The following is a 15,014-nucleotide window of genomic DNA, read 5'->3' as shown; positions in this document are numbered from 1 at the left end:
TTTACTTGTTTATAAACAACAATTTCCATAAAATAGTTTTAGAAAATCAATCTTTAACGAATTTTCTAAAAATGGTTTTAATCTTTGCAAAAGTATTTCGAAAATCAGCAGGAGGTGCAAAGATAGAATGCTCTTCTTTGGTTGCGGGACAGGGTGGTTGAAATAATGTTTCTAATGCACATAGTGATTGAGATAGCATTGTAAGGATTTATTGCTTATAAAGCGACTGTTAGGTTAAAATACCTGCTGCACTAATTCTGTGAAAGAACTCGCGGACCGCTAATCGCTTCTTTTGCATCCAGAAATGGTATTTTTGCCGTTTTTTATCGCCATGATCTCATTGGTACAGAGTGTCCTAATAAAAATGTTAAGAAATTTAAACATGATTTAATCTTTTTTAATCTATAAACAGCCAAAGCTACAGATTTTACAAAAATCTAATCTAATCATGATTCAATTATAAGAGGGTGAGCTTCCCCTCGGTTTTCGTAGAACTAATAGCGCAACTACTTGTTGCTTCAGAAGTTTCCGGCCCAGCCAGCTATCGCCGCTATGGTATTATATAAACTATACTTTTCAAGGCTGCTTGCCAACTCCATTGGAATTGGTCAGTTAGGCATTCTAGTTTTCCTCCCAGAACAAATTAGAACGGTTACTAAAATTTCTATACTAATAGAATAAAATGCGCTCTTTAACAAGGTGTGATCTCCCTTCCCGTTCCCGTGGGGGAAATCCGCCATCTAGGAAAATGGCGGCCAAAATTAATAAAACTTTTTTAATTTTGGTAATTGAAAAATTAACCCTGTTTCAATGCATGTTTGCCAGCTACACTAAAAATTAATAAAACACAAATCGTGCTGAGTGCCCTAAGCTATAAACTACCCACGAGCCAATCAAATCATTACATTTAAAGGAATGTAGAGGTTTATCAATTTTGACTACCATATTAAAAGATGACGGATTTTCCCCTGGGGGCGAGAAGGAGAGACTACACCACGTTCAAGAGCGCATTTTGTTATATAAGTTTAGAAATTTTTGTAACAGTTCTAATTAGAATAATTTTTTTAGTGTTATTCTGATGTTTGCTAAACTTAAACGAGGAAATCTACAAAGTACAATAATTATAATTTTTGTATTTATTTCAGCGTTAAATATACAAATTTAATTTTGTGAACATTATAATTTAAATTAATGCGCTTAACAATTCACGGATGATTGGAAATATTACATTTGTTTGACACGAATATAAAACGAATTATGAAGGAATGTGGACAATTTGAAGAGCTCATTTTCCCCAAGGGAACCCGCCGAATTGAGGAAATGGGTAACCGCCGCCATTGTAACCTGCGGAATTATCACGAGAAACAAATTAATATACATAACGAAATAATTAAGTGGTGCACATTTTAATTAAGAGATTATCTGACCTCCTCCTCCGTTGCTGTTTCCGAGGTGAAGTCCGTGATTTCCGAAGAAGAATCTGTCCTGTCCTTCCTTGCCTGGTTCTCCCGGGGCGGGGGCTCCAGGGCCGTCCTGGGGTCGGCAGATTGCGCAGGACATCAGGGCGACGACAATATCGAAAACAAAGATGGATTTCATCTTCGGGAAAAAATTTGAAAAAAATTAATAACCTGGGATTTAATGTAAAATCAGTGTTGTACACTAATCTCATTTAAAGATAGGGCAGGGTATAAATGTGTAGCCTATGCTACTGTGGAAAAAACTATTTTTTCTCAATTTAGAAGTTGAAAAGCTTCGAAATATTTAACACTTACGATGGAAGTTGGATTCGGGATTACTACGAGGTTCTTTTACGGTCGTCGTGAGAGTTGCAAGTGATTTTGTACATGGACAGCCACCAATATTTATAGGAAACATACTTGTTCGCTTAATACTTAACCGGTTATCTTCGTACCGCGTCTGGGAAATATCGTCTGTGTGGAAAAAACCCTCCAGTAATATGTTGATATTCATCCGCTGTGCTCATGTCGTCACACCGGTATCGATATGACGCGCGTTATTGATCTCGGCTATATGACGGCTTATCGGGATGGGATATCATTTCATTGTCTTGGTTTCTTCTTTTTGCCTTCCGAATTGCAATGCCCAAACAGAAAAATCACCCTTTCACATATCTTATGAAAACGTTCTAAGAAAAATCTTTCTTAAGTAGGGGATTTTTGTTGACCCTCACGAAAATAGTATTATTATTATCAGGGCTATTGTACAGCTTGTCACGTAGAGATGTACCATGTACAAGGTGTTTCCGAAAGTTAGGTCGTAAACTAGAGGACGTGATCAAAAAAATAATAATCAGCTAGGCTAATACCCAAGGCACCACCTTAGGCAAAGTCGTCTAGATTAGTCTGACAATGATTACAAACTTTTATCAAGTATTGATTACCTTTCAAATGAAATTAAAATTAGATTTATGTAAGTTATGCAGTTTTTAACAATAAAGGCACTTATTTAACACTTTTACAATAATTGGGGCTATCTGAGGGATTTATAGTAATTGAAGGTTGTGAGCAGTAGCGTTGCATGGGGGAATCAGAGGGCACGCCCCTCCCCTGAAACGTATTACGTACAAATAATTTTTTTTTAACTTTTTTGACTGGTGTGCCCCCCGCGAACCAAAATCCTGGCTTCGTTATTGTTTGTAAGACTATCCGTAACACGCCTGTAATTGTAGAAATAGAACGTCGATCTCACTCTTGTATTAGAGCCAGAGGTGATCAATTTGGAACAATAGAGCTTACGACTTACTAATCGAAACCCCCTGTATTAAAAAACAAGAATTGTTTTAGCAACTTCTCCGTATCCCATCAAAAGTAAGAGTCAAAATTGTTTAGGATTTAAGAAGACTTTCCTTTTACATAATTTATGTTATGAGGGAAAAGTACATATTTTTAATTCTTGATATTAGTTGTTGTAGTTTTTTTTAATTATTTAACACCAGCGTTTGGCTTTAAAAGTGAATCAGATTAAGCAAAGATTTTATTTGTAATACCATGCTATTTGTATAATACCATTGATTGGAAATGTTATTTTATTATTCCAATTGCAAATAATTTAATTTACATAGTAAGGCAAAATTATTGTAACGCGTTGGAATTTCTGGCTATTTTATTTAATTTAATTTAGTTTTTCACTCGAAGACCTATTTGGTCCAAGTTTCGCGTCTTTTTGTTCGCTCGAAGACCTATCGGTACGAGCTTATTAGTAATTTTTTAAATTTCTTCGAATTTGTTTAGGGTTTAGCTTTATTATACCTTTTCATAATGGACTAATCTACTTATTCGCTAATTTACGTAAGTAACGTAGAGCGATTGCGAAATCGGCAATTGCGAAACCATAAACTGGTCATTGCCTACTCTCTTCGTTAACCAAATTACTACGAAGTAATATTGATGGCTATAAATATGAACAAAAATATAATTATGTCTCAAATTTAAAAAATATTTACTTTTAGAAACGGAGCTAACATTTATAATGGCGAATTGTCTGTTACGATTGAATAAGGGTTTATAATTTGGCCGATGTCCGCGTTAGTTTCAATTTTTAAAAGCGTTTCAATTCTTAATTAGCCTCGGCTGATTCGACAAAAAGGTTAGCGGCGACTAGCGGATATTTTTCAGTCCTACGCGCCTAACGATTTGTATGGTCATTGGCAAAAAAAGAAAAGGATTCTAGGTAAAAATCAGCTGTCAAAATGGCGTCAATTGCTTTGATTTACAGATAGTACACTTTGATCTTTGCTCAAAGATATTTATCAGTTTTTTGAAGATAATCAATTAGTCAGATCAGGCACGGACCGTTTATAAGGGGACGTAAATCGGCCCAGCTTTCCCAGCATTAAACCGGCTGAGATACCCAAAGCGGTGGTGAGGGGGGAGTAGGGGGTGGAAAAACTATATAGACTGGAACCTCCAAGGCCATTTCATTATTTCAAAATGGTCGTTTGTCATTTTCGGCTTTCGACTAAGAAATAGATATATTTTGTTTTAAAATAACAATTTATCAGTTTAATTTGCCGCAAAAGTAATTTTATTAAGTTGTTTTAAATCTTTATAAAATGGTACGGAAACATTGTATGTATTCCCTTTGTTGGAATAAGGAGAACGCTGTTAAGCCTAGTTCGAATATGGAACCTGTATGATATTTTCGGTTTCCAAATCCTAAGCAAGAATTAAGTAAATGTCAACGGACAACGGTGGATTGCAGCTTGTGCAAGATATGATGATCTATTATCACTTGAAAAAATTATAAAATATCCTCATTTTATCTGCTCAAAACATTTCATGGGTAGTCAGGGCCCTACAATCGAAAATCCAGACCCAATACCTTTTACAGAAACTGAAGATACTCTTCGATTAAATGTAAGTAACATCAGTGTTTCAATTTAAAATTTAATGTTTAAACTAAATACACTTTTTTTTAAGCATGGAATAACGAAAGAATTATGCGAAAATTTATCTACTACTTTTGCAAGTGAAACTTTAGACAGTGCTTCGGCCAAGCTGATAATCACTAGTGATGTAACATCACTTCAGAGCGAGTCACAAAGCAAAGTTTCATCGAGTATTAATGACCTGTTAAAAGTGCCTGAAGTTTTGCCAAAACAAGAACCTTTTAGTGAAGAGCTTCGGTTATTTTCGCAGGATATTACTCGAGAACATGAGCCGGTTCATGAAGAATTAGAGCAAAATTTAACAGCAGAGGGAACCATGGGATTGGAAGTTTTAAACAAGACAGCGTATAGTCAACATTTAATTCAATTGATGGTGGGAAAGAATTTACCTAAGGGTTGGTTGGTTATGCCCAAAGAGAATGGATTGCTATTTTGTCAAATCAATATTGAATCTGGATTTGTAAAAATATCTTTTGAAATCAAAAACCATAGTTCCCAAGGAATTCTACAAATTAATGGATATCATGTTGATGAATGTAGTACTTTGTGGCAGCGACTCCCTCTCATTAATAATACCGAAACTTTGCTAATAGCATTGGAAGTGCTAGACTGTTTTATATTGTGCACTGGCATTTATGGACAAAAATTAGTACAAAACTTCGAGACCAAAAGAAAATTAAATGGAAAGAAAAATATTTTTACTAACGCAGTACATGCCTCAAACTGTGAAGTAGTACTTGAATAACCTAGGCATTCTAATGGAAAAAATGGCGACGTGTTAAGTTTGTGTAATGCTTGCTTTAAATTTAGGAAGTCATTAACAGTATCGCTAATTCAAAGTAAAAATCCCAGTCGGGAAAACCGAAACCGTTTTATGTCTAGAGGACAACTTCAAAATAAACTAAAATCACAGAAGAAAGAAAATAAGGGCCTAAAACAAAAAGTAAAAAACATGAAAAGAAGAATGAAAGTAATTCTGAAGAAACAGGGACAGAAATTAGCCTCCGAAGATAATGAAGTTTTATGTAATGTTCTGGAAAAACAAAAAGAATTATTGCAAAAAAATTATTTTAAACGAATGTTCGTCGATCAGCAATTAGCAGCTTTGAAGGCCAAGACTAAAAGACTTAGAAGGTGGCACCCAAAGATATTGCAGTGGTGTATATATTTATATCGAAAATCACCAGCAGCTTACAAGTCTTTGACAACTAGTGGATTTTTGGAACTACCTTCTAAAAGGACTCTCTATAATCATTCTACCCATATTGGCCTGAATTCTGGTTTTACTTAAGCTAAGGAGAAACTTTATATTTCTTGCATTGAAGATCACCAAAAATATGTTTGCCTTATTCTTGATGAAATGAAAATTAAAGAGGACATAATCTACAAATCAAATACTGGTGAATTAATTGGATTTAGTAACCTCAATGATGTTGGAAATGAAATTTTAAAAATAAAATTCCAATCTAGTGATACAGAAATTCCAGAAGTAGCCACCCATATGTTACAATTATTTATTAGGAGCATAACTGGTCATTTTAAATTCCCTATTGCTCATTTTCCGTGTAACAACATTGATAGTGACAACCTCCATAGTATAATATCAGAGGCTATAAGCAAATTAGAATACAATAATATAAATGTGTTAGCTGTTATTGCTGACGGTGCCAGTACAAATCGCAAAGTCTTCAGAAATTTTGTTAAAGACGGTTTTAAGTGGGAAAACATTTACGCTCGAGATGAGAAGCGATCAGTATTTTTTGTGTGTGACCCTCCACACTTACTGAAAACTGCCAGGAATGGGTTTTCAAATAGCAACTTTCATTCCAAAACAAAGCATCTATACAAAAATTCTAAAGAAATATTATGGACACATGTTTTGAAACTCTTTGAAACCGATTCGCAAAGAACCCTAAAACTCCTACCGAAGCTGACAAGAGATCACCTTTTTCTGGATTTTCATTCCAGAATGAGGGTCAGGCTAGCGGCCCAAGTTTTGAGCTCTACCGTGGCCAATGGAATTCGAATACAAGGATCAGTATTCAGAGACTGTTCTATTTATAAGAATGTTTGATAAATTTTTTGACATAATGAACACAAGAAACTTAAAAGAAGGCCTATTGAAAAGGAAGCCAAATTTAGATCCTTTCAAGGACCCAGATGATATGCTATTACAAGTAAGATATGATATAAAACCAATATTTAGAAAGAAAAATGATAACTTAAATTTTATAGTGGCTGGAGACTTCATGTATTCAATATTTCAAGGATTGGGAAAGTGAAATCCAAAATAGACCTGGAAATTTCAAAGCGAATCAACGAAAAATGATGATTCTAAGTAGAGAGACCATTGAAGGATTAATCATGACAGGTATTTTGTTTTTACCCTTTATTAGGAACCAAAATAATTTTGGGATTTGTTATCTTAAATATTCATTTTCAATAGCTCAATCTGTGCCTGGAATAATACGTTTTCTGTTATCCAAAAATGCCAAATTTGTTTTAACTTCCCATATTAATCAAGACTGCTTAGAACAGGAGTTTGGTAAACAGCGTGGTTCTCTAGGGGGTAATACTAATCCAGATGTGGTATTATATGGACAAAACCTTGATCATTTCATCAACTTAGACTTACAAATAAAAGCTCCTGTAACAGGCAACACAATGTAAATGACCAAATAAGTTTTTGTGTCTATTATAGTTTATCATTAAAGTAAAGTTTGAGCACAACTACTACTTTTATAATTTAAACCAACTTTTATTTAAATAAATTAAACCAACGTTCGAGAAAAATAGGAACTAAGTTTAATTAAATGAAAAACTTGTACAAAACTCTTATCACAATATGAACCGTTTAAAAACAGACCGTTATCACAGAAAATATTACTTTTGATTCTTTAAATCTTTTAGACCTTTAGCCGTTCATGTATCGGCGGCGGCGTGCACCGATTTTCAAACAGTCGGCGGCGGCGCGATCGGCGCCTTCAAAATTTGAGGCAGCGCGAGCCTCTATTTAGGAGTATCAGACCAAGGTTCGTAAACGAAAGGCACCAGACTCTGTTTTTATACCTTTAAGAATGTCTCTCACAAGTCTGCCAGGTATTTTCCCTCAACGAATAGCCTTAGGTCTAATAATTGCCACTACATAAAGGAAAAATCAAGAGGATGGTGTATAAAGTGCAGGCTCCTTAAACGGAAGAAAAAAGGCACACTTTTTCCCAACAAACTACTTTGCACCACTTAGATTTACAACAAATAAGAATGCGAATGACAGCTATGAAACTAAACAAGATGTCACGGACATTTGAGAACACGTTAATTTAAATTAATTTTTATAAAAACCAAGTTTTCCGAGTTACCTGGTTTTGGAAATAAGGTGGCGAAACGCGAACACGTTCATTTAAATTAATTTGTATAAAACCAAGCGTTTCGAGTTAACTGGTTTTGGAAATAAGGTGGCGAAACGCGAACACGTTCATTTAAATTAATTTTTATAAAAACCAAGTTTTTCGAGTTACCTGGTTTTGGAAATAAGGTGGCGAAACGCGAACACGTTCATTTAAATTAATTTTTATAAAAACCAACTTTTGGAGTTACCTGGTTTTGGAAATAAGGTCCAAGTTTTTCGAGTTACCTGGTTTTGGAAATAAGGTGGCGAAACGCGAACACGTTCATTTAAATTAATTTTTATAAAAACCAAGTTTTTCGAGTTACCTGGTTTTGGAAATAAGGTAGCGAAACGCGAACGAGTTAGATGGCACCTGTATCAATTGGCACGAAATTCAAATATTACAATCGACCAAAAACACTAAAGGGGGCAAATGCCCCACTTCTCGGGTTCCGACCCCAAAAATTACGAAAATCCCGTCGAGGCTATAATAGTGCCTACCGATTGAGATATCAATCGCCTTTGTACCACTAACGTACCGCGAGCAATCGTGTGTACGGCAGCTGGTCAAAAAAAATATTTAGTGGCACACTTATGCTTAACTTCTGGGCATAACAAATATTTAGGGTCACACTTATTTTTTACGCGCCTGTTCATACGTTATTGTTATTGCAGGCAGGCTTTCAATGGAATGCGAATATAGCTTCAGCGCGTAAAGAATTCAGGTATGACGGGAAATGGCTAATTAACTCACTTAAAATTAACTTTTTCCAACGCGGCTGCAACCTAAGCTGGAATAGGCCTAGAAGTAACAAAACTGGTGATTTTTGATCAAATCTTACTTACCTACTTCCTGTCGTACGACGTGCGTAAAAAGGGCGTTAAACGTGCGTAAAACGTTGGGGGTCACACTTATTGTTACTTCTGGGAACACGTTGAAAGCTCGGCGCGAACGGCCTTGAAAAATGCGAGAGGGAAACTGGCGTTTAGAACTCTATAGACACGCGGATTTACCATGTCGGAAGTTGCGGGGGTCCGCATACGCTGTCCAAAAACCTCACTTAGAATTAAAATTAAGCAACGTAATTGCAAATCTAGGTTTAAGGGAAACCACAGCTATTCAAAAATATAACTCTCATGAAAATCGGACTTAAATTAAAGAACGTTATGTAGACTTTTAGGCGAAAATATAAAACCGCGAAAATTGGGGTCCCGTAAATTAACCAGGAAACTATACTTAAATTTAATATTTACTGATATAACTGAAGTTGTATATCCGCTGAATCCTAACCTTACCAAAAATATTTTTTTTAACGTTATCGGACTTAATTTTAAATAAAATATCAACCACACAAAGCGAAACCAAAAAAAATAGTAAATTGGGCATTTGCCCAACTTCTCGGGCTCCGATCCCAAAATTACGAAAATCCCGTCGAGGCTATAATAGTGCCTATCGATTGATATATCAATCGCCTTTGTACCACTAACGTACCGCGAGCAATCGTGTGTACGGCAGCGGCGGCGGCGGCGGCGGCGGCTACACAGTAGGTGATCGTAATACACACAAATCCCTAAGGATTGTGTGTAAAAACCGTGCTTTAACCAGAAAAAATAAAGCTCTGAGGAAACGGGCTGACAATCTAATCACCACCAATGGTGTGGAACTTAGTAATGAAGAAAACACTGAAGCGTCGAAAATATTGCAGGAAAATCCATTCGAAACACCATCAAAATTTCAACGGTTCCCCTTACATCAGCAGCTTCAAATTGCTATTTCCAATAGCTCACGACCAAAGAAAGACACTGGTGTTTTCACATTAAGAGCAAATCATCCTCTGTCTACGAAGCGTTACGGCAAGCTATGCCTCTTCCAACAGCCAGAACTCTCTACAATTATTCAAAGGATATTAGAACCGAAAGTGGTCTTAAACCAGAGATTATTGAAGAGATGAAAAACACTGTGAACTATGACACCTTGGAAGAACATCAGAAATATATATCAATAATGATAGATGAGATGAGCATCCAACAAAATCTGATTTATTGACACAGCACTGGAGAAATTATTGGCGTCACTAATTTAAATGATTGTCAAAATAATAAAAAGTTCTAAGTTAATTGAAGATACCGAAGGAAAACAAGATGTTCCCCAGCTATAATGCAATTAATGCTCCGTAGCTTGACAGGTAATTTTAAATTCCCGTATGCATATTTTCCCTGCGATAATATGAAATCTGAAGAATTGTATAATATATTGTGGGAGGCTATTGAAAATCTCCAGTTGAGTGGATTCAAAGTTCTCACGGTAATCTGTGACAAAGCCGGAATCAATCAGAAGCTCATAAAAATATGTTGTCAAGATGAAGCCAATCCTTCAGGTGTCAATTATAAAACAAAGAACTTGTTTTCAAAGGGAGATTATATTTACTTCGTATCAGATGCACCACATTTGGCTAAAACAATACGTAACGGACTAGAAGCCAGCGCTAGTGACAAAAATACTATGCTTCTAAAAAAAATGGAAAACACTTACTATGGAGTCACATCACACGTACTTATGAAATGGACAATGAAAATGAGTATCCATTAAAAATAGCGCCAAAAATAACCTGGGATCACGTTAATTTACAGCCATTTTCGCGAATGAAAGTCAAGTATGCCGTTCAAATTTTAAGTAATACAATGGCAAATGCTGTGGATCATCTTGTTGGTGCTGAAGCATCAGAAACTGTTACGTTCCTAAAAATGATGAACAATTTCTTTGACGCATTTCTGGACCCATACAGAAGTGTTAATGACTGGCGCTTTAGGGTAACTTTAATAATATTCTTAATTTAAATTAAAAACAAAATAAAATAGATGTAGTTCACCACCGGCACCACCCTGCCTTTGTACGTTCACCACCCTGCCTTTGTACGTTCACCACCCGGGTGGCGGATTTCCACTATGTTTTGGGATCGGCCTGAAGACCCTACTAATAAGTTTAAAGTACCGTAAAGGAACACGGACTTTCTCCAAGGTTTGTTTTTAAAACATGTGACATAAGGGTCAGTGAATTTTATCCGCCTGCTAAACATAAGACCTGGGTTCGATTCCTGGCCGCAAACCCAGTTTAAATTAACTCAATTAATTTTAATCAAATCTTTGAAAAATTAAAAACAAATTGCCTTTTATAAACTTATTAACGTAAATTGATTATAGAATAAATTAAAGTTAATAATTCAATAAGTTCTTAAAAACAAAAAACAAATACGGACTTTCCCCATAGTTGTTTCTCTCAATATCGATAATTGTTGGAGATAATGCGATGAAGACTCTCGACCCGCAATGCATTTACCCTGTAAATAAACCAGTTATCGTAATTTTATCCTCGTCGTCATCCTTTCGGGAGCTTTGCTGTTTGCCGTTGAGCAATTACTTCAACAATAATGCAAACTATATGTGCCGTGGTTCAGTGGTAGAGCACTCGCTTTCCAAGCAGAGAGGTCCGAGTTCAAATTTCGCCATATTTGTTTTTGTTCAATAGACAAGTGGCAACATTTGGAATAAGAACCAAAATGTAAAACTATTAATATACGCGTCCGCTTAATGTGTCGGTGGTTCTGTGATCGAACACTTTCCTGCCAAGCAGGAGGGACCGTTGAAAAATTGGTGGAAACCCTGTCATTTGGTAACCCTCAGCGCTCGGTCCGTCCCAAAAGTCAATAAATAGAAGAAGGAGAGTAGAAAGCGCGCACACACGTCGCAACACTATTTTAAAAGCGGGTGTTTTGAAAACATGAAACGCTTTTCCAAAATTCGAGAAACTGCGCAGGCGGTTCTTAGACACTTTGTCCTGGTACTGCCAAAGCGTTTCCGCAGCGAACAACAGACAGACACGGTGATTGTAAAACCCCTGCTAGGGAATATATCCTTCGTAGAGTTAAAACATTGAAGGGGATTTATGCGTTGATCATTGTCGAATATCTATTGAATAATATAAACCAAATGCCAAATTTCTATCTGAGACCAGTGTCTCAAAACGTTGTCCGTAAATTAATGTAATTTCGCGTTTTGAGTATTTTACTCGCTATTGGGAGTTGTAAACGACACAATGAAATAGCTATTTGAAATCTGGCACCCTCTGAAACATAAAGTGCATAATGTAGTTCACATTAAAAACAAGCAAATTTATTTTATTTTGAGTGCCTATAAAATGGATTACTATTGCTAGTTGAAAACTTAACCCAATACCCAGCCGAAACGACGCGAAATATCGTCGGCTCTGGCAATTTTTGACAGCCTTCCGGGGCTACCTAAACCATATAAAATTAAACATCCGATGGAATGGCAGGTGTATGGATTCGGAATTAAGTTAACTTACGAGTCGATTAGCGTGCGTTACAGAAGTAAGTAGCGTAGTTCATAAATTTACCATTTCAAGCATAAACACGGTCGTGTTTACCGGCGTCAAATTAACATCTTTCCAATTGTATTATCACAAGAACGACAAACCGCCTAGATTATCACCGAAGTTGAATATTGGCTCTATTAACCCATTCCTGCCATTTTGCATATAATCTTATTTCCAACCGAGCATAAAGTTAGGGGGTCAATTAAATTATCCTCCCAGAAAATTGTTTGGGTGGGGCATTGCCCCCGCCCGGTTTCGGCGCCGCTGTTAAAGAGCAGCCAAGGTATATTGAAAATTAAGACGTTTTCAAAGTCAAAATCTCAAATCCTTTAGAAAGACGCCCGCAAAGATCCACGTCACCCAACATTTTAATCACGTTCACAACATCAATGACGTTTCCATCCGCGTCATGAAATCTACTAATCTTCCCACGAAAGGCTGCCGCACTGAAGAAAATCACCTCATTTTTAATTTAGCCACAGAGTTTCCGTCGGGGTTAAACATAAAATTAGTTTTAGGTAGGTTGCTTCGTTTTTTTAGGGGGTGTTGTTGTGTTTTTTTGCGGTCATCCCGACTTCGTGTTTTTCCCGCCCGCGTTCGACATTCCTCGATTGTCGTCTTTTTCGAACGAGGACGGTTTTTCGGTTGTCGGGTAGGGGTTTGTTCGCAAGCATTTGATGTTTGGTTTCCTCGCTCTCGTTTTTCTTTCGTCGTTTTTCCCCCCTTTAATTGTTCATCAAACTTATTGCGACTTTTATGACAGTCCTTTTTAGCTTTTTTAGTTTTTCTAGTCCCCCCCCTTTTTGTCGCGTGTTTGTATTCTCCTTTTGTTGTCGCGTGTTATCGTCTCGCGCCTCGCGTCTTTAATATTTTTAAACATTTTCAAATTGTCGGTTAGTCGTATTAAAGTTTTTCGCCTTGAAGGCCTATCGGCCGAAGTACCGCATATTTTCCCCCATTAAAGCTTAGTTTTCTCCCCTACTTATTGGTCTCTTTACTTGTTCGCGTTTTTACTCCTCACTCTCTAGACCATTGGTGGTTCTCGTGTTTTTGCTCTCAAATCCTTTGGCAAAGCACTTTTAAATTATTTGAGAAACAATTAAAAGCATCGTTTTGGTTTTAACGGTATCAGAAGTATATATCTCGTACGAGATAAGTGTCTCCGCCATTATTAAAAACGTGTTATCTCACAGGTTCGATTAGCTTTCCCACCAAACCGAGGAAGCAGACGCCGCATCACGAATCAAAATAGAGCGTGACTGCATTATTCTCCCGAATTATTCAAAATGGAAGAATACACCAATGAGAAAATGGGGCGGGAAATTTTATCCCGCCATCTTGAAGTTTTGAACGACATCCGTTTTTAAAATTTTTTCCTGGTAACCTTCACATCCGGCCTTTCAAAGATGGCGGCGAACGAAAGCGCGAGCTCAGCGTCGAGGGCTACCCAAGGCTTAACTAGTATTTGAAACGAACAAGTTCCTGGCTCTATAGACAACTGAAAATTTTTCCCTACTTTGGGGTACCCAAGCCTTAAATAGTATTTTAAAGACCGAGAGGAGAGTGGATTTCCACCCCTCTTAAGATGTTCTAATGACAACTGATTAACATTTCTGACAACTTGCGTAACAGGTCTGACAACTTACTTGACAGGTCTGACAACTTGCTTGACAGGTCTGACAACTTGCTTGACAGGTCTGACAACTTACTTGACAGGTCTGACGACTTACTTGACAGGTCTGACGACTTGCTTGACAGGTCTGACAACTTACTTGACAGGTCTGACAACTTGCTCGACAGGTCTGACAACTTGCTCGACAGGTCTGACAACTTGCTCGACAGGTCTGACAACTTGCTCGACAGGTCTGACAACTTGCTCGACAGGTCTGGTAACTTGCTCGACAGGTCTGGCAACTTGCTTGACAGGTCTGGCAACTTGCTTGACAGGTCTGGCAACTTGCTTGACAGGTCTGACAACTTGCTTGACAGGTCTGGCAACTTGCTTGACAGGTCTGACAACTTGCTTGACAGGTCTGACAATTTGCTTGACAGGTCTGACAACTTGCTTGACAGGTCTGACAACTTTCTTGACAGCTCTGACAGATTGAATGATGCTCAGTATCGATATTCTATTCAAAAACAGTCTGAGCCGTCGGTCAAGCTGTCCACGCTGTCACTCCTCAAGAAATTGACAAGTTCAGTTTTGCGGGGGTCAAAATTCGCGCAAGAGAAATAGAATTTCTCCTTTCGGCTTTTAATATAGTTTCTGAACTTTAATTAAATATCTTTAATTTTAGTGTGACATAGGTAGTCTACGTAAAAGCGTAGTGCTTCCGTAGCCAAGGAAAAAGACTCGAGCCCTGTGACGGCGATCCTGTGGGGGCTCTGGGGCTCGAGGCACCACGGGGAAAAACAAAGAGGGCAGAGCCCCCACAGAAAAAAATTGAGGGGAAATAGCAATCAGGGAAAAATTTATAATCTCACTGCCTTTATTGGGTCCGAATTCAGTCTTTTACCGAAGTTATTTTGAGATTGCAGATGCGAGTAGCTTTAAGATGATATAAAATTGATTTCGATAGATTCGTCCAAACAGAAAATCGCCGCGTCGTGTACCCTATTTTAGCTAAAATACGTTCGTAAAGTATGTGGCTAAGAAAGGCTTAATTATCTAGCCATGTACACCGGTATTTTTCTAAATATATTGATTTAACTTTTGTTATCAATGTATTCATTGACGGATGAGATATAAGAAAGAACGCTTTTAAAAAATTTTATATAATAATAAAAATTTAGAGCTGTAAATTTTCTTGCTTAAGTTTTAA

General features: G+C 37.1%; 1 long non-coding RNA gene and 1 pseudogene across 1 annotated transcript in view; both read left to right on the top strand.

Annotated features, from left to right (window-relative positions):
* Window positions 1-15,014, top strand: part of LOC149925216 (uncharacterized) — a 300,627-nt gene that overhangs the window by 119,578 nt on the left and 166,035 nt on the right. The gene's annotated exons all lie outside the window — the stretch shown is intronic.
* On the top strand, window positions 11,927-12,091 carry LOC149925233 (U4 spliceosomal RNA; annotated as a pseudogene).

This window comes from Leiobunum rupestre, chromosome 10, assembly GCF_980474605.1.
Source record: "Leiobunum rupestre chromosome 10, qqLeiRupe1.1.hap1, whole genome shotgun sequence".
Classification (NCBI taxonomy): Eukaryota; Metazoa; Arthropoda; class Arachnida; order Opiliones; family Sclerosomatidae; genus Leiobunum; species Leiobunum rupestre.
Note: the sequence above shows the minus strand (reverse complement) of the source record. Positions and strands in the feature narration are given on the sequence as shown.